Here is a 20116-nt window from a genome sequence, read left to right on the forward strand (position 1 = left end):
GGTATTATGCACGTTCGCAATTTCCGTTATCTTTACAGACCGCATTTTATAGCGCGTATTCACTTACCTCTCTCTTGCTGTTAGCGAAGTCATGAGCATTAACACATTCGTCTTATCTGTTTGCACATCTTTTCATGAAATCATACAACGTAATGTATCCTTCCATAATTGACAATTGACAGCACGTGCGACGCGCACGCATAAGCGACGCGCGGCGCCAGGTACACGTGGCATGCAAATGGTGCCACTCCCTTTCATTAACGCGTCCGTATATACAAAATTCACATACGGATGGCGGGGATAGCGAACGGGGATAGCCGATATTCTAATTGACATTAAGAGGGAAAAAATGGAGCTGGGCAGGCCATCTGATGCGTAGGGCAGCTAGATAACCGGCGGACCACTATAGAGTCGCAGACTGGTTGCCAAGGGAAAGGAAGCGAAGCGCCGTCGAAGACGGCAGAAAATTAGGTTAGGTATAATGAAATTAGGAAACTCGCAGGCGCAGGTTGGAATCAGCTAGAGAAAGACAGGGGTAATTGAAGGTCGCAGGGAGAGGCCTTGGTCCGGTAGTGGACATCAAAAGAGGCTGGTGGTGGTGGTGGTGGTGATGATGATGATGATGACGACGACGACGACGACGACGACGATGATGATGATGATGATGATGATGATGATGGTGGTGGTGGTGGTGGTGGTGGTGGTGGTGATCTCCACGGCGCGTTCTAAACGGAGTCTTCATCACGCGAAAAAGAAAATTGCGTGAAACAGGAATAGACATCATTACATAAATTTTAGAGAAACACGTGTTTTTACGAACCCCGGCGCTTCTGCGATGAATATTACAAGCTTAATCGGAACTCGGAGTAAGATCAGTCGGCCGAAGAGTAATATGCCGCTGCTACTTCCTCGTCAGTCAGAGACATTGTAACGTCGACTCGGAACACACATTAGTTGAATATGCCCCGTGCACCGCGGCGAGAGATATTGTCTGAACACGATTGAACACCATTCTGTTCGAAGTTGAACACGATTTGTCACGCTTTATTAACGTTACGTGGCAGGCTAGGTTCATACATGCCGTGCCCTTCAAAACAGTGGCGTGCGTTGGATTAATTATTCACACACTTCCCAGAAACTGGCCTTCCCAGAGAGCTTTAGCCAAGGTTCAGTTCATGATATAGAAAGGCCTCAATTTTTCGCCACCACCTCACCCGTAAATATCATTACCTCATTTACTTGCACACTCGTTATTTCTTATTTTCTTTATTAAGAAAAGAAAAATCCCCATTTTCACTTCCCTCGGGAATCTCTTGGTCTCTTTTCCAAGGAAGAAGAGCACTTCAGCGGTCACATGCACACCGGCAAAGAAAATACCTCTTTTAACAAACATCTCGCTTGCTTTGTCTTAACGTAAGGCGTGTCAATTGCATCGAGTTATTTAGCTGTTCCTGGGTAGCATTTCTTCGGGACAGTAATAAACCTGCGAAGAATACCTATACATATAATCCTCGTGGTCTTATCCGGCTCGATTCGCTTTTTTTCGCGACTATATAAAGGCCACGATAACCCGTTACTTCCTATACCATCCTCCTCTTCCTGATCTGCCTTTATCGATTTTCATTCTCCCGAAATATATCTTCGCGTGTTCATCCCCCAAACGCACTAGTAGAGCTCACTTTCCAGTTGTGCGTGGTTATTCATCGAAGGCCAATATCTAAGGTCTGACAGCTGCTTAAAGCAAACAACCGTTTCGTGCAACGCCAACGTGAATTTTTACAACAATGACACCCGAACGATAGACAGCGCGATAAGATTAAAAAGAAAAAAAAAAAACCGGTAGAATATAAGAGTGTGTGGAATCGCACGAGGGGGGCCAACTGTGCACGGCCGCATATATCCACAAAATGAAAGCAACGATGCATGAAAGCACTTGTAGCGCGAGATTGCAACGAAATCGGTTCCGCGCCAAAGGCCAGAAGCGTGGTTGCTCGTGCACGTGGAAAGTCGCGACCATTTCCATATATAGACGGTGTCGCGCTGCCCAGCATATCAGAGGTGACGTAGGCGCACGCCATTTGTGGGCATTAATTTTGCGCACTTCAAGCATATCAGCATGATAACGATAACGCGCACGGTGGCACCTGTACAAACGGCGTGTTCCGAGCTGCGCACGTGAAGAGCTCGCGAGAACGAAAACGCGGACGCTCACGTACAATTGTTCTCGGACCGCGAGCCTGTTCCGCAAACATTTGCGAAAAGGCATCGCTTGTCTTCGTTTTCGTTCTTTTTTTACTTCCCCTTTCACTGCTGTATCTGCTCAGTCACGCGATATGCAAAGCGACAGTGAGCTTCACGTCACGAGACCGGGAGGTGGACGTTTATCCGAGATGTCACACACTCCACTTAACAGCACAGCAGCTCCCCCCCACAGTGTTGATCAGTGTTAACAAGAACATCGGTGCATTTCGCTCCAGATTTTGAGAACGTACAGCTCAGAACTGGCGCTAAGTAAAATTAAATTAAATTATGGGGTTTTACGTGCCAAAACCACTTTCTGATTATGAGGCACGCCGTAGTGGGGGACTCCGGAAATTTGGACCACCTGGGATTCTTTAACGTGCACCTAAATCTAAGTACACGGGTGTTTTCGCATTTCGCCCCCATCGAAATGCGGCCGCCGTGGCCGGGATTCGATCCCGCGACCTCGTGCTCAGCAGCCCAACACCATAGCCACTGAGCAACCACGGCGGGTACTGGCGCTAAGTACGTGTTTTCTGCTAAATGTATTGACTTTATTAGTGCCAGCTGGCGTCAATTCCTCAATTGGTACCACGTGTCCTAATGGGAATGTATTTTCAATTAGTAAAGTGAAGCTGTTATTAGCTAACACCCCGCTGCTATATATCGCTGCGATGAGACAGAATTTCCCTCTAGCACACGCGAGTTTTAATAAGGCTGTCTGCACGCGCGCGCACACACACGCACATACACGCGCGCGAAACAGTCACATCTGTTATGTGCAGGCGCGTCCACAAAACTCTCGATGTATGTGCGTGTTTCTAGACTATTTTGTGCACTTTCACTTGTTTGCGGTCCTGTGCATAACTCACAGTGCCATTTCGTTCGGTTAGGTGCCTTCGGGTGCAGACCTTCGCAAATGTTCGTGATCTTTAGCCGTCTCCAGGGTCCTTGGTGCTTTTACTTTAGAAGAGAAAGAAGTGTTAAGAGAAGCAGCCGGCGTCGATAAAGACGCCAACTTCTCCTTTAATTTCATGTTTAAAAACAAATCACGTTAATGTAGGACATACGGTTCTTTTTTTTTATGTAGAGATGTTGCGTTCTGTTTGATATTCTCAGTGACTTTCTTTTTATAGTGCACGTACTCAAATCAATTAGGCAATTCTGATGCGCCCGGTCGCGCAGGTTTAGTGGCTATAGCGTTGCGCTGCTAGGCACGAGGTCACCGGTTCGAATCCCAGCCACGGCGGTCGCATTTCGATGGGGGGCCACGTGCCATGCATTTGGTGCACGCTAATGAGCCCCCGGCGGTCAAACTTAATCCGGCGTCCCCCCCACTACGGCGCGCATCGTAATACTATCGGGCCTTTGGCAAGTAAAACCCCAAAATTTAATTAGTTTCACTCAATTAGAAAATTGTCCTCCCCGCACAACACTTTTTTAAAAGCGCGCGAAAAACAGCTTGCATAAATTTTTGAGCACAGCAATAGCCGCCTGCCTTCGCACTTCGTCAGTTTTGTGCGTCTTATCTTCATTAGCTTCGCCGTTCGCGCACTTTTTTAAGCGCCCGCGTCGTTGCCTCAGGAAAGCAGCCTTGGCTTTAGTAGTCACGTGCCCTCGTGGACGTCATATCGTTGTCGTCTTCGCACTTTCCACATCGCTCCTAGAGATAAGCGGATCGAGATAACTCGCAGCTTGCCGTCGTGAGAGCTGCACAACATCGCTGTATCTGGATGACGTCCGTGCACGCCCCTTATGCAAGATACCAAAGCTACAATACGTACGTATTCATTATTTTCATTTTTTTCATTCTTTTTTCTTTTGCAAAGCATACCAATGAAGTGACACCGCCTTTCTCTTCCCACTCTTGTCTCGCAGATTGAGAGGCTCGACAGTGAGGATATATCAGACAAACATACTGGAAGTATCTGATTAGATTAATCTTCATCGCGCACGCACTCGCATATATTGCCCACTTGACGAACTCGCGAGTGAATAGCCGCCGAATGACGTGAGCACGCAGCTTCGGCGAACGACTCTCTGAGCTCGAAATTTCTGGCTAAACGGCTGTAAGAGGCTCCTAAGATAAACCTCGAATCGGACGAGATCGTAAGTCTTTCGATGGAAAGAAACGCCCTTTAACATCTCTTCCCCCGCCAAAAGAGCATAAAAACAAAAAAAAAGCTCTTACCGTCAGCTGCACACAAAGACATATGCTCAGAACCACAAGTGTTTGCCTCAGGTGCATGGAAACTCGGAAAGCGGAGATGCTGAGACTCCGATAGTTGTCTCTCGGTACACTTGCGGCACGAGTGTTTGCATAAATTATACTACCTGTCTCCTCGCTTATTTGGAAACCTTGAACAGAGTTCTTTGTATTGATAATAACAAGCAGCCGCCGCCTATTTTATGCCCATTGCATAAGACGAACGCCTCTATCACCGATGTCCCATTACTACTGTCTTGCGTCGGCCGACGGCCCCATACTGCAATTAATTATTGCGATAGCAATTATAGGGACACTGCCGGCGAATTTTCGGCGCCTTCGTCGGCATCATTGTGATGTTCCGTGTGAAGAAGGGGTAGGCGAATCTCCGAAGTTTTGGATATGGATCGAATACTACACACTAATTATCCGTATTCGCATTCGAAAAAGAACTAGTCGGTGTTGTCGAATATTCTAAACTAAACATATATTTCGCAACGACGGACTGTTAATGTCTGATTACAGTTCTCTGTCTGCTAAGCAAAGCATCGCAAATTATGAGAAGTGTGACAACAACAAAAGTATCCGAAGCAATGCAAGAAACAAAATAGGCAATGCGAACTTTTTTTTTCAGTTTCGCGGTGGAAGCTTACACGCAACCTGAGATTATTGCTTGTAGTGTGTAATTTGGTATTTTCGACAGTCTAGCGAAGTGCCTTTTACATGTGTCTACGGTGCACAAGTCTTTCAGGAGCTTTTTTTCCCCACAACTTTGATCTGTTTTTTTGGGGGCCAATCATTTATTCAGCGTTTTTGGAAAGCTAGAAATACAGCAACCACTATTTCTTGGAGAGCTTGTTTACAACCAGGCTCTTGTGTTATACAGGTGATTACGTTATTAATCGTGCAGTTTTTCTTGCAATAGGACTATCTGCGCTTGTTTTCGCCGTCGTGCTCATGTTCCCTATATATTTAGGTATACGTATGCAATATCTTTGTCTACGTCGTACATTCAAAGTAGATGATGAAATATATAACTAACAAAGTTACTAGGACTAGGTCTTATGCTGGCTAAATTATTCTACAAAATTGAAATATTTGGAGTGCACAAACAAAAATTATGAGGCATTTCATTCACAGCGCAAGCCTTCTTACCTTAAGTCTTTTCAGAAAATTAAGAAGTGCAAAACAATATTAGTGCCCACAATCTGAAGTGATGCAATTTCACTACCGCCGCTCTTTACGGGCTGTGCGATGCCATTGGAAGACTTACACGTGGTATTAAAGTTTTTAAGGGAGCCAAAAATTTTCACCCACCCGCGTATAGTTAGAACGAGCTCCGAGGAGCACAAGCGCGACGATAAAACTTGCTATCGCCATAAGTGTTTCATCCTTCGACGAAGCTGCCAGTTTTGCGAACCTCGATTAGTGACCTTGTGTTCAGACGTGATCCTTTGCCTCTGGTAGTTATAGCTGCCCATTTCGCAGAGACGTGGTACCTAATTTCAGTGAAGTAAATATCCCTGCTGTAAATAATAGGCGGTTGCGTTGGACTATTCGTATTCGATTCGTAGTAAAAAAAAACAGTTGTTAGTGGCCCACTTATGGTAAGATCGCGACCCGCGCGCCATATGCTACGGGCGAGAGAAAAAGCGTGCAAGGGTGATCCGAGAAGGACGATGACTTGATGCGTTAGGGGGGGGGGGGGGGGGGGGGACGGTGAGCACGCGTCTTCTTTAGCCCTGTAGTGGCGCGGCTGACCACACACGCGGCCCGTTTACCGTATATTGGGGATAATCTGCTCCGGGTGCAAAGTTTGGGCGAGCTGAGATGGCTGGTCGAGAGGAGGAGGGGGCGACTGTCGGGCGTGAACTTTGTCGACAGCTTGGCAAGGGAAACGTTTCTTCGTTCGCTGGCTTGCTGGTTCTACCTTCCGTTCGTTCGTTCATTGTAAATCACTGTCGATTCTTTCCGCAGAACATTTTATTCGCTGAGTTTGATACCTCAAAATGCAGATTTAATCGCAGGAACCCTAACGCAAAAGCCATAGTAGCGATTTCGCATGCTGGAGCCAAGTTTCAGTTTTAGCCAGCTCAGCAAATTAAGTACGTACTACATCAATTGCTTTATTAATAAAATTGTATATTAATTAATATTGTACAACTTTAATCTCCGTGGCCAGAAATAAATGTAACACACTTGTTTAATATTACTTAATGTGCAACGGTCTTCTGGCTTTCTGGGGGTGCACGGCTTAGCTACGACTGATGCTGCCACCTGCTAAGCACTACGTACTGTCATCGAGGTCAGTGGTACGGATCGCAAAAGTAAGCAACAACGATAAGAGTGGATTGCGAAAAGCAGAGAATTCGCGCCAGACTCGAGTGATGTGCACCAATCGACGCGTTGACGCCAATGCTGCCGTATACACTCTCGACAAGGATAAGATAAGAAATTAAGAAACTCCTCCACGGCGTCAGCAGTCTAACCTCGAGAACACAAATGAGGTCATCAACATTTCGACCAGGCTTGAATGTGCAGATTACTCATATCGTGTCGGCTTATACTGATAAGCAACCAATTATATGCAGCACATATGCTCGGAATTCGCGTGTTCGAACGACGGGTGCCTTGTCGTTCGAAAGGGGCCCACGCATATGATCGGTCGGAAGTTATCTCCGATGAAGCCATACACCGACACTGGCGGTTGCTTGCTACTACAATTTATCTGTATACTATTTCCCTGGCGGCAACATAGGTAGAAATCGGTGAAACCGCAAGCCGCTTCGTGCACATTGACTACGGTTGCTTCGACTCTTTAACGTCAGCGTATTTTGTTAAGACTGGGAGAAAAAGGAAACGCGACTCAGTCCCGAGCGTGCATCATGTACGTTGTTTGCTATGGGTGAAGAAGTGTGTGTGCGCGTGTGTGTGCGCGTGTGTGTGCGGGCGGGCGGTCGCTCATCGCAGCTCTTTCGCTCGAAGCGATCACTGAACTATTCCGCGGCACCTGGAGAGCCATAGGCACTGCGCGTCCCCCCGTGATATTCCTCTGAACTAATGACCAAGCTCCATGCATTTAATTTCGAAAATTTGATGAGGCTAAGCGCATTTAGCGTGATGTTGCCCGCGGCATGGGACGCATAGTGTGTTGTTAGGAGATAACGAGTATGAGGAGAACGCCGGCGGGGGGGGGGGGGGGGGGGGGGGGGTTGATGGCGGTCTTGGGCTGAATTCGCAGAGCATTTCGTTCGTAAGTGTTCTTTGCCATTGACCGGCCAGCCTCGCTAAAGATATGTCGGTCATCATGATTGACTGGCCCCCACTCTTAAGAACAAATCCAGCGTACGTACTTTTTTAGCGAATATGCATCCCTATATCCCTAACCAGTAGTAACAACAGTGTTAGGGTCGCTGTCCGATCAACTTAACGCTTCTGGGGAACGTCCCTTGGTTTCGCAAACGGCCGCGGAGCTTGTCCTGTATACGCTTGGCGGAGGGGCAGGTTTGTTGTGTGTGAGGTTGCGCATGATTTTTATAATGAGGCGTTCTTTCTCTCTGTGTCATTTTATGGCTGTCTTATGGCTTTCTGAGGGTTTGATGTCCCTGCCTGATGGAGTAAGGGGCTGCGCGTTTCGTAAGACGCATGCCCAGCTGACCTGGAAAAGGACAGCGGGTGTATGTCTAAAAGCTCTTACGTAAGCTCTGAAGGGCAAGCACGCTGTTTTGTTCTGGAGCCATAGGTCAACGCTCTCTCTCAAAAAAAAAAAAATATTATTCAAGGCACCTACAAAGATTCTCTCGTTTTTCCCCTGCTCATAAGTCGCTGTCTGGATTCATGGGGTGTGACGTACACTAGTTATCTAATACCCCTGACACACGGGCACTCTAAAGTCCTTTAGGTAAGGGGACATCTACCGGAAAGGCGTTCAAGTGCAGTGACACACGACAAAGGAGTATCTCCTTTACGGCAAAGTTCCTTTTCGGGAAAGGAGATCGCGCAACTACTTTTCGAGCGGAAAAGGAGTTACTCTCGCACACAGCGTGCACAACTCGTCAATAGAAGGAAATCTGCCACACAACTATGGTGCCCGTAGGTATTTTTTTTGCATTGCGAAAATGTTTTAATTGTTAGCGGTAATACAATTTGTCGAATAGTGAAGATTTCCTCTAGCTATACTCTCAAACGCTCGCATAACGTCGCTAGTGCCGCCATGTTGAATTCCGGCAGTGTCGCCGTTGTTTGCTGCGCGCATGTGGTGTGTTCACGTCGCGAGATGGAGACTGCACAATCAGCGCCCGCAGGAAATACCCAGAAGAAACCACAGTTGTTGGAATAACATATTGAATAAAACGCGTTACACCTGCGCGCACAAAGGAAGGGACGACAAAGACGTGGAAAAGGACGACAGAAACGTGGGCATTGCCAGAATAAACAGCACGCACAGCAAAACACCGGCTGCACATAGTTGCTGGACCAAGTTAAATGGCTGCTAACAACGCAAAAACGTGAATAAAATAAACGACTATAAGCATTATTAGCCATCAACAATGGAAAAAGTATATTTTTAGGTTCTACAGTAGCTAAGTGTAATTAAATACGTAGCTTTTTAAGAATGTTTTCTCTCTTGTGGCTTTAACAGCCAGCGCTATTTTTCTTGCGGCGTATTTTTCTTGCAGGAACTACTTAAAGAAGTTCAGTGCGGTGCCGTGTGTCATCGGCGCAACTCCTTTCTGCAAAGGGTCCTTCAGAGTAGCAAAAGGGGTTTACTGGAAAGGACCTTAGTTTTGCCCGTGTGTCAGGGGTATAAAACGGCTAGAACGACTGAAAAAGCGAATATTGCCAGCTGTAAGCCACGATAAACCCATCGGTAACATATTTATACCCCTGTCAAGCGGGCAAGCTGCACTTACGGAGAGTGTCACACGGTTTAACTGCACGTTTCAAATCTAAACGTCGCAAGTGCAGTGTGACCTGCAGAACAGTGCACTCCGGCCGGGGTGCGTTCACAGAATGCACTTTGCTGGCCGAGTGCGTAGCCTCGCCGCCAGTGGTTTCAAGGGCACAAAATATATTGCATAAAAGAAATAAAAGCCAGTTCCACGCTTGTGAAACCGGAGGAAACAGCGGAGCTGTGGTTCTCTCATGTTTCCCTTGTGATTTCCTTTTTGTGTATCTGTTCTTTTCGTGTGATTATCCTCTCAATTTATTACTAGTGTTTATACTGGCACCTCCTAAACGTTTAGCGTCCATCGCACGAAAGGCAGTCTGGGTGGGCGCGCTCTCTCTTATATACCCCTTTCCTCTCACCTCCTCTCCCACCACCTGGTACGCGCTGATTGGCTCGCCCAGAGCAGCGCGCCCACTCGCGAACGTTCGCTGTGGCGGTGGCGCCATCTGTGACGCCACCTTAAATAATTAATTATGGGGTTTTACGTGCCAAAACCACTTTCTGATTATGAGGCACGCCGTAGTGGAGGACTCCGGAAATTTCGACCACCTGGGGTTCTTTAACGTGCACCTAAATCTAAGTACACGGGTGTTTTCGCATTTCGCCCCCATCGAAATGCGGGACGCCACCTTCGCCTGGCCACGGCCGATCTCACCCCTCGAGACCGGCCGTGGCCTGGCGTCACAGACGCGCGCACTGACAACAACCATGGTCAACGGACATTGCGAGTCCCTAAACAGCTCCGCTGTTAAAAAAGGACACAGAAGTTCATTTTACTTGTTGAATAGCATTCAACAATATGATCAGACCTGAACTCGCTCATATTCTGCTCTAGCAAGATCAAATGCCGCCTCTTTGCAAGCCATCATGTTGGCGTGCGATTGGCTAGGCATTCGTCTTGGCCGACATTGACTTGCAACACTCTTACAACAAAAAATGCTTTCGTTTCCTGCTGAGAAAAAATAGATTGTTTGTTTTTATTTGTAACACAATGTAAAACAATAACTTTTTAGAAGTCACTTCTTTTTAATCTGCATATTCAAAAATCGAGAGTAGGTGTAAGCATGAAACGGCAACCAGTAAAGCAGATTGGTTGGAGATGACACTAGACAATGTTAAAATGGGCGTATATGTTCGCAACGTCACACCACACCACACTGCACGCCGCCATATTGTGCACTGGTCCATATGAATGCTGCCCAGCTAGAAGAAAACCGGCTGAAGGCGGCGCTACGCAGCGTGGCGCCATCTCTCGAGTCGACGCAAAACCCGTGCCGCGGAACTCACGGACTGCTGAAGTGTACGGGGCTGGAATGAAGCGTATGGTGCCCGGTATCTGCCTTTTGAACGTTGTTATTGCAAATGACAAATACGACTTCAGCGTACTAGAAGTAAAAGCTTGAGTGTTATTGTGAACAAACATTAGGAAGAACTCAGAAGCAATATGTTTTGTAACTTTTTTGGTCAGTAACTAGCGCATGTAATACGGCCCTGTACAAAGTGTTGGGGGCCAGAGACGTCATATTTTTTAAATTTTGACTGATTGCCCGGATGATCTCGTTTTGTTCTCGCAACAGCGCTAGCTATGTGTTGTGGTGCTTCCGCAACTTTGCAGAACGATCTCGGCAGTCAAATAGAGCAATGTACCCCAGAATGCGCAAACTACGGGTGATAGCATGGGGTCATCTTGAAGAACAGGTGTTCAAACTCGGTGAAGCCGAGTTTCTTCGCCGCTGGTTTACGCGGTACCCAACCGTCTCCTGAGGCAAAGTCTTTCTGCAGCCAGAATAATGCTCAAATTCTGTTTGCCTGAGTTGAAACTTTGCATATGTATGTGCCCCAGCTGGCTTTCACAAATTCTAGGCTGACAATAATGCTATTGCGTAGATGCTGTAATGATGTTTTGTTGTTGTTGTTGTTGTGTGGCAAAGCCAGTGTCAAGCAGACACCATTTATTATTTTATTTGCTGATTTGTTTTGTTTATACCAAGTATGATGTATTACATGTGCTATAGCTTATATTGTACTTTACGTTCATACCACAGTTGTAAGCGGGCCAACGGGTGAATAAATTTCCTTGTCAACTTGCCCGGATAACGGCTCTGGCTTTTGGCTCATGGTCACTTGAAGGTCGCCGACAACGGAAGGTAAAAGCATTTCATTCTTAAAAGCGCGCTCTTAGTCTGTTGCCACGTAATACGCGACATGCTTCGAATGAGAAATTTAAGTTGCCCAAGTGTCGTAATATTTATTGTGAAATACTAATAGAATTTAGAATTTGATGGAACTAAAATTTAAAGCAAGATCCCCCTTGAGAGAAAAAATGCACGCAATTTTAATCTAGCATGCAAGTAGATCTTTCGGTCTATGTCATACCTGTCAACTTGTGTGTGTATTGGATATGGTTTCAGGTTGTGTTAATTTTATGTTGATATATATATATATATATATATATATCTTGCAGGCCTCAACGATCGCCTTCACTTCTGCTGAGCCCCACGACACACCCCTTAGCTACCTAAATATGTCAAAGAAAAACCTAACCGTTTTAGAAGAAATAATCAGTCGTAATTAAGCGGCGACTACGTGCAACGTGTCTATTGTATCTATATTCCTTCAGTTTCGTATGTCCGATATCTACAGCATATACTTCGTGCACTTGGGGAAATAAGTGCAGTTGTAAGTCAGCTCCGTGTGTATCGCCTTCTCGTCTTCTCCGTCGTACGTTGGCGCTTATGCTAATCGCTCACCATGGTGCAAGGCCGCAAGATAATTTCTCTCAGTGGACACTGCGATGTTGCAAACGATCTTAAGACAGATACCTCTTCCAAGGAGGTCCAGTTTGTGAAACCTGCGACGCAGATGTTTTTTTTTCTCATCTCCCATGTTGGATGGCGCGCGCAAATTGTTTGTTGGACCGACCTTCCACGAGAATATTCGCTTCTTTAGCGCGTCTACCCGCAGTATGATGTAAGCGGTTCCAGGAGACACGCAGAAACATGGCTGAGGGTGGTTAAGTCGTCGGGGGCTGAATACCGGAAGGTTTTCGTTTAGGACTGCGCAGCTGAGCTCGCTGTTAACTGTGCCCCGAGTTAAAACTCTGTGATAAAATTGATCACGTGCTGTGTATCATTGGCGGCTCCCTGCCAAAATCGTTCATTGATATAAGTGGACAGATCCAGATAAATTATTTGCTGGAGCCTTGGGGTTACTACGAGCCACGAATGCCCTGCTACTTTAGTTACTTGTATGTATTCTTCGACTATTTTTGTAAGTGGAGTTGATTTGTCCCCTTCTGAAGTTTTCTTTGTTTATTTAATATTCATATAAAATGAAAAAAAAGGGTTGGTACCATTATTTGCTCTGGCTACTCTATTTCACCGGGCAAGCAAAACAGAAGCGCAAAATAAGTGACACGTACTGGCGACAGTGACATAGTGCTGATATTTTAAAATTTCTACCCACTGAAGAAAGTAAAAGGACACTAAGAGCTCCACAAATTAGTGAAGGTGCACAAAAGAGTCTGAAAACACGCACACACAGTCAGCTCATATCTACACAAAACAGATCACAGCGTATAAGAACGCCAGACATGATATTCGCACATACAACATACTATCCAACGTCGGGTATTCAAATAAAATATAATGGTGGGGTCAACCACGATCCATTTAGTAAGAACATGTTTTTCTTTGTCAGGAAGTTTTCAAAAGCCCCAAGTGCTTTTCTGCATCTGTATTGTTGGCCATATTCCAAGTATTTCTTAAGTTTCTCGCGCAGCTCAATCGCGTCCATCTGATGAAGAAAGCGTTACATGTGCGTAACCGAGCTAACACCATCCGGTTTAATTAAGGCGTGCGTGCGTGCGGTCGCTGTTTCTGCCCAAGTCATGAGCCGTTGTCTGTTCCTTTCTTACGCCCCCCCCCCCCCCCCCCCCCACAAATCCCTCCTCTTCGCAAAAAAAAAAGAAAAGAAGGAAAAACTGGACCGTCTCCAACACAGAAAATATATATTCATGTGGAACAAGAGGCACTTGTTTTCTTTCACATTATCTTTAACGAGACCAACACACTTGTCCATACTTTTCTGCAATTGTTTGACGCATAACTCTGGAGCTTTTAATGCTTAAGAGTGGCCCGCGCGAAACCTTCTTCACTTCGTGCACCATGGGATATCCCCTTTCTTTACTGAATTTCCTTCTTTAAAAATAAAGAAAATAATCGAGCGGTGTGCCGTCCGATAAATAAAACGCGTGGGGAACGCCGGCCCAACCCTTTAGAGTCACTACCGATGGTTTTTTTTTCAGATCCTGGCACAAAATCAAACAAGCTTTCTTTCTTCTTTTTCTCCCCCCCCCCTTTTTTTTTTGGCTTTTTCTTCTCTGTGAGCAGGCGGGGAACAAAAAGCGTGACAATGCGTCTCATGCCTAATTTCACACTCAAGATCAGAAAGTCACTCACAAGAGCTTCTACTCATGCCAGCAGCTTCTGAAACCTTTTCACTTGCGTAGCAACGACTCTCGTTGATTCTTTATCGAACTTTTTCGACAGTCTCGTAGGTACGACTGGTTAAAGGTCGGCCCAAATAAGAGTGGTCCTTGACGCACATTTCTCCTAATGGAACTACCAAAAACACCAAAATCTTGGTTACGAACCCGTGCCTGTTCCATAAATGTAGTGTGAAGTATTTCAATTTCTTTTTTCCACGGAGGAATCAAAATCGCAACGAAGTTTGTTGCCCGTTACTAACAGGCGTCGCTATTTCGCAAGAGCAGCGCGACAACAGTTGGTACAACAGTCACGACAAATCCGCAAGACATTTTACCACAATGTCGGCTTGGATACTGACTTGTGAAATGTCTGCCTACACTCACCAAGCGGGAGAACACCGCATTTAATACAATTACGAAGAGCGTCATGAAGCTAGTGCGGCTTTTTGTTGGTCCCGTCTTTCATAATGCTCTTTTGCGCCGTTTCTGATCTGTTATCTGTGCTGAGTACCGCACGACCTGCTTAGCTCCGCTTCTTTCTTTTAACTTCAACTTACCCGCATTTATATATGCCACACTGCTTTCTTTCACTTAACGTTACGCCGGTTGGCTTCTTTTCTATCGCTCTTTTAGTGCCCCTTAGCTTCCTCCGCAGTTCTTGGCTCCACGTCTCGGCTCTCGATAGGTTAATACGGCGGTGGCACGCCAACCGCGCATTTGTGCGACCATGACCTTTCGCGACGAACTATGTGCTCTCGGGTCTCCTCCTCCTCCTCTTCCTCCTCCTCCTCCGGGCCACCTTCGCGAATGCAAAAGCGCGCCTTCGCGAGGCGAACGAACCCGTCGCCTCGAGTGAACAAAGCAGCGCCGATGCTTTGACTTCGCTTAGCCCGACGGGGGCCGCGGACCCACTGTCGTTCTCAGACTCGACAGCGCGAGGGGCGGCCGCACAGGCGCGCCGCCCGGGAGTGCGTTGAAACGCGCACCAACTGCGCTTTCCGCTCTCTCTCTGACTCGTTGCCGTTGAGGGCTCGCTTTATTTAGTTTCCTCGTTCTCTCCGCCATTTCCATGTGGTTATCTTTAGTGTGAATAGCACTATCTATCTATCTATCTATCTATCTATCTATCTATCTATCTATCTATCTATCTATCTATCTATCTATCTATCTATCTATCTATCTATCTATCTATCTATCTATCTATCTATCTATCTATCTATCTATCTATCTACCTATCTATCTGTCTGTCTATCTATCTGTCTGTCTGTCTGTCTGTCTATCTGTCTGTCTGTCTGTCTGTCTGTGTGTCTGTCTGTCTGTCTGTCTGTCTGTCTGTCTGTCTGTTCGTCCGTTCGTCTGTCTGTGCCTGTTACCCCGAACCAGCGACGCAAGTTGTCTAATAGCTTGGGCCACTAGGTATGGTCACGTGGCTGCGATGTCGTCGTCATCACGCCATTCTCGTCGCAGTGCTGTCATCATGCCGTTGTCGTCACGCTGTCGTTCTATCATCGTCATCACTTCAGCAACATCATCCCATTGTCGTCATGCCACTTTCGTCGTTCCATCGTCGTCATTCTTTCTTCGCCATTGTATTCTAATCTTACTGTCGTCATTCAATCTTGATTAGGCCGCCTTTGTCATGGCTTCATCGTCACAGAATCGCTATCACGTCTCCATTGTCCGACAGTGGTCATAATGCCGTCGTACTCGTGCTATCATCATCACTCCAGCTTCGTCATGGCGCCGTCATCGTCACGTCATGGTCATCGTCGCATACAGATTACAGACACTCATTGTCATCCCTGTGTCCTTACACCGTTGTCATGCGATCCTTGTCACTGCATCGTTTTCATACAGTCGTCTGACGTATTCGTTGTCATACCGTCGTCGGGATGCCGTTGCGGTCGTAGCATTGTCATCATTGTAACTTCGGCATCTGACTCTCGTCATGGCATCATCGCCATCCCATTGTCGTCAAGATGCCGTCGTCATACCACCTTCGTCGATCCATCGACGTCATTCCTCGTCCGTCATTCTATTGTGATCATGTTATCGTCCTTCAATCGTGATTATGCCACCGCTGTCATGCCACCGTCGTCACGCAGACGTTATCATGCATCCGTTGTCATACCATCGGATCTCCTGCTTCTTCATCCGGTTTTCATCATGCCGTCATCGTCATCTCATTGTTCTCACGTCGTCGTCACGTTGTCGTCAATATACCATCCTCATAATTCAGGAATCGACATGCCATTGTCGTCATGTCATGCTGTCGTCGTTATACGCCTTTGTCGTTCGATCGGTATCAATTCTTCTTCGTCGTTCCATCGCCGTCGTCACGCCTCCATGCAAACGGGCGACCTTGGCACGCGAGTGCCATAGCTAAGTGGGACGATATCGGAGCATGCGACATATCGCCGAGGCAACGAAAGTCTCAGAATTACAGAATTACCACGTGACTTCAGCAATATGGTCTGTCCCTCCATTGCTCGACAGCTATTCGCATTACCGTCGAGAGCCATTGTGAGATGAGTTCTGCCGTATTTTTTTTTTTTTTCACTCGATTGGTACCGCTGTGCTCAGCCCGGTGGAGTGGAGGAAGACATTCGAGTTGATGACGGCTGAAGAATACGGGTGTTGAACTACTTTCGGGACAGCGGTCTTAAAGGGCCCCTCACCAGGTCTGGCCACTTTGAGCTGAGCATAGATTGCGCGATAACGATTATGTGTTTACAAATAATTACTACATCACTACGTGACTCCGAAAGGTCTGAAATTTTAAACCGGACGCTATTTTGCCTTTCTCTCGCGGCGACCGTGCTCCAAGCCGGACGGTGACGTAGTCGCGTCCCTACGCCTACGTAGTTGGGTCCGAAGTGCGACGTCGCTCGTGGTGACACGTGACTTTGAGAATTATTCAACGCAACATCATGTAATTTGTGTTATCTGTTGCTTGAATTGATGAATTGAAGTTTAGAGAAATAATAAAACACACAAACGGAATGTCTGTGTGTTTTTTTTCTTTTTTTTACTTCGCACCGAAGCAAGAGAGATGTACTTCCGCTTCGTCTGCTTGTTTCCACGATCGTGCAGTCACGTGCGTAGATACCGAAACTATGCCATTTTCTACCGTGTTCCAGAGCGTGATCATGCTCTGTGATCCGCTTGTTCTGCCTAAGTATTCGTGGAGCACTGAATTACACCGCTAGTCATGTGACATTGTGCACAGCGCGCAAAATGGTGTGGTGCGCGAAACGAGACAACACAACAGCTTGCGCGCAACGCCGTCAGCGACTTAGTCAGCGAAAGTACGCAGTGCCAAATAAGAAAAATAAAGCGAGGAGAAAAAAAAAATAAAGGCGGGGCCCGTGACGTAGGCGTCACGCGATCCTCGAGGTCCGGTATGAGAGAACGCAAGGAAGGAATTGCGCTTGCGGAGGCTAGATGAGGCGAACGGAGAGAGTGTCTCGCTATGCAGTGGAGCTCGCCTTGTGAAATAATGGGTTCGCGGCACTGAAATCTTTATATCTCGCCTCTTAATGAGCCGGTTTGAAATTTTTTTGCGGTATAACACTTCCTAGAGGACACGTAACGACTTCCGACGTATAACCAAGATTTGCTATCGGGCCTGGTGAGGGGCCCTTTAAGAGGAAGCTTTAGCTCGGGGATTCCCTTCTAAAATATAAATACATGGGAAAGAAGAAATAGCTTTTCTCGGCAATCGCTGCATTAAATTTGATGAGGTTTGTTGCATTTATAAGGAAAAGCTAAAATATCGTGTCTGTTAGTGTGAAGTTTTGATTTAGGTCGTCAATGTTTTACTAAAAAACTGACAAAAATTGCAGATTTTCAGGAAACAAAACTATCAAGTTTACAACTCTGTAACTCAGCAACGAAAAATGATATCAAAATTCTGTAAATTGCATCTAATAGCACATCTAAAGCGGACAAAATTGATGCATTACACTTGTTCTGAAATCGACCATTAATTCGTGAGTAGAGATTTTGCAATACCATTGCAAACAATGTAACAAAGTGACTTACAACATAACTTGAGATATCAAATTTATCCGCTTTCGAAGCTCTGAAGGATGCAGTTTACAGAAGTGAGATATGTGTTCTAGGGGGAGAGCTACTAATTTGTAAACTTCGTGCTTCTATGTATTTTTTTAACTTACCAATTTTTGGAAATTCCATTAAAAAAATTGAGGCTCTATATCGAAATTTCGCTTTCAATAGTGACTAGAATTTAACTTTCTCTCTCAAATACAACAAATTTTATTAAAATCGGCAAAATGGTTATCTCAAAGAACCACTTCTGCGTTTTAGATGTATTTTAATAGGAGGCACCGTAGCTGGCTTCCTCTTAACCAGACATCCTAGTTGCGTCTTACAATGTCCGCTTGTGATGCAGTGTGCATGTGTACTACGCATGTGCAGGTTACTTCACATTTCACTCAGGTCGTCTGCTGGAATAGCAAGCTGAGTGTATGGCCAGACGAACATCTCCAGAACTGACTGCAGGATGTCTTCCTCCAGAGAAAAAAAAAGTAAATGAGAACAATGTAATGGTTCCTAAAAAGAACTGAGGAAATGAAAATAGGTTAGAAACAAAACGCAAAACTTCAACAGAAACCATCGACGATGATTGCCAATGCAAGCTAATGGAACGAACGAACGAGCGAACGAGCGAACGAACGAACGAACGAACCTTGCCGACCAATCAGAAGAACGGACGAAAGAGGCCAAGAAAACTATTCGCTTTAAAAACAAATAAAACTAACATAACGTAAGTGAAAGGTCGTCGCGCTTCCGCATACGTACGTGCGGTGTATAAGCTCGTAACACGTTGCGCGAAAAAACATGTAGAGGAATAAACACCGTCAATTACATCGGAAAGTTCGTAGTAACTTGTAGCAAACAACCAACTCAAACAGCGTTGTTTACAGCCACGCAGGCGCCGAGAGATATAAGCACGACTCGAAGCGGACTTGCGTGATTCCCGTAGGGCTGTCAAAACACGCTTCTATTTATTAAATCTGGGCGACAGTCCAACTTTGATTTGGTTGCAGAAGGCGCGAGTCTAAGAGATTAAGCCTGTCACGTGGGTAGTGTGACAGGACAGCCCACGAGAAAGCGCTCCGCAGAAGCGTCTGGGTTGCAACAGAGCAGACCGCATGATGTACTGTTTCTAATAATCTACAAAGAGCGGAATAAAAGCGCACCATACTGAAGAGACGGCTTAGCGCATTCGTAGAACTGTGAGTCTTTATGAAGGATGCTTTTTTTTCTTGGCATCAGCTTGTTAAAGGCCTGCTGATGAAGCTAAATCGTTTCCAGTTATGCTGATGTGACAGAAGTACGTTGAAATTGAACTTAACGCCCAACAAACGAGGAGTATGGGAGGAGGGTTGTTGCTTGCTGCAGGTGGACCTATAGCCTTGCAAATGTTGCCGACAGTTGTTTCACCTGAACTCTACCTGTCAACCGCAATATGGTCTGCAACACTTCGCAGCACAACTAAATCCGTCACGTTCCAAACAAGTTGACTCGGAGCCCAATATATATATAGGCTTAGCGTTTTCAGAACCACGACGACCCATATACGATTCGCCATTCACTTCCCAACTCTGTATCACGGAGGAACTTTAGGAGCAGCCGAAGCACCTGCTTCCTAAATATCCAATGTCCTCGCAGGAACAAGATGTCATTTGCATTTAATTGAGTGTGGTGCCGTCTCGCGCTTAAGCCCACCTATAAATTTCTTGCGTTCTACTTCAAATTCAGGACACCTTAGTATATAATGTTCAATGTCAGCGAGAGCTTGACAATGCACACACCACGATGACGGGCCAAGCCTTGTCTTGCACCGCCAAGCTTGAGTTTGCGCTGACCCTATGCTGATGCGATACAGGAGAGCGGCATCAGTTTCGTTAAGTATAATCTAATCAAACAAGATTGACGCGGCGTAGACTACAATGAACGGAAGCGGCTTAAGATGACCTTCTTCATGTCTGTTTTTGCGTCCTGGGGAACATTCTTCGTAGGCTTGAATTGTAGCGCTCTGCGCGCCAGGCTGTCAGTGGCCTCGTTGCCTGCTACGTCGCTATGGGAAGGTACCTACTGGAACACGATGGTAAATCCGACTTTCTGTAATTATTTAATAGCTAGCATGTAATAATGCCTACCGAATGCACTTGTCGAGGGGAATTAAATGCGCGCCCTAATG

At 46.1% G+C, this 20116-nt stretch overlaps 1 protein-coding gene and 1 long non-coding RNA gene across 20 annotated transcripts in view; one reads left to right on the plus strand and one right to left on the minus strand.

Moving 5' to 3' along the window:
* Positions 1 to 20116, minus strand: part of fray (oxidative stress responsive kinase frayed) — a 274312-nt gene that overhangs the window by 82876 nt on the left and 171320 nt on the right. The gene's annotated exons all lie outside the window — the stretch shown is intronic.
* Positions 1 to 20116, plus strand: part of LOC129387267 (uncharacterized) — a 73580-nt gene that overhangs the window by 29018 nt on the left and 24446 nt on the right. For 9 of the 11 annotated variants that reach the window (XR_011892861.1, XR_011892860.1, XR_011892859.1 and 6 more), the window contains one exon: positions 11444 to 11545. This is a non-coding gene — a long non-coding RNA (uncharacterized lncRNA). Of the gene's footprint in view, positions 1 to 3036; positions 4022 to 10566; positions 10731 to 11443; positions 11546 to 20116 lie in introns of those variants that run through there. The other 2 variants (XR_008614528.2, XR_008614531.2) reach the window with 2 other exon arrangements.

The sequence above is a fragment of the Dermacentor andersoni genome, chromosome 2, assembly GCF_023375885.2.
Source record: "Dermacentor andersoni chromosome 2, qqDerAnde1_hic_scaffold, whole genome shotgun sequence".
Lineage (NCBI taxonomy): Eukaryota > Metazoa > Arthropoda > Arachnida > Ixodida > Ixodidae > Dermacentor > Dermacentor andersoni.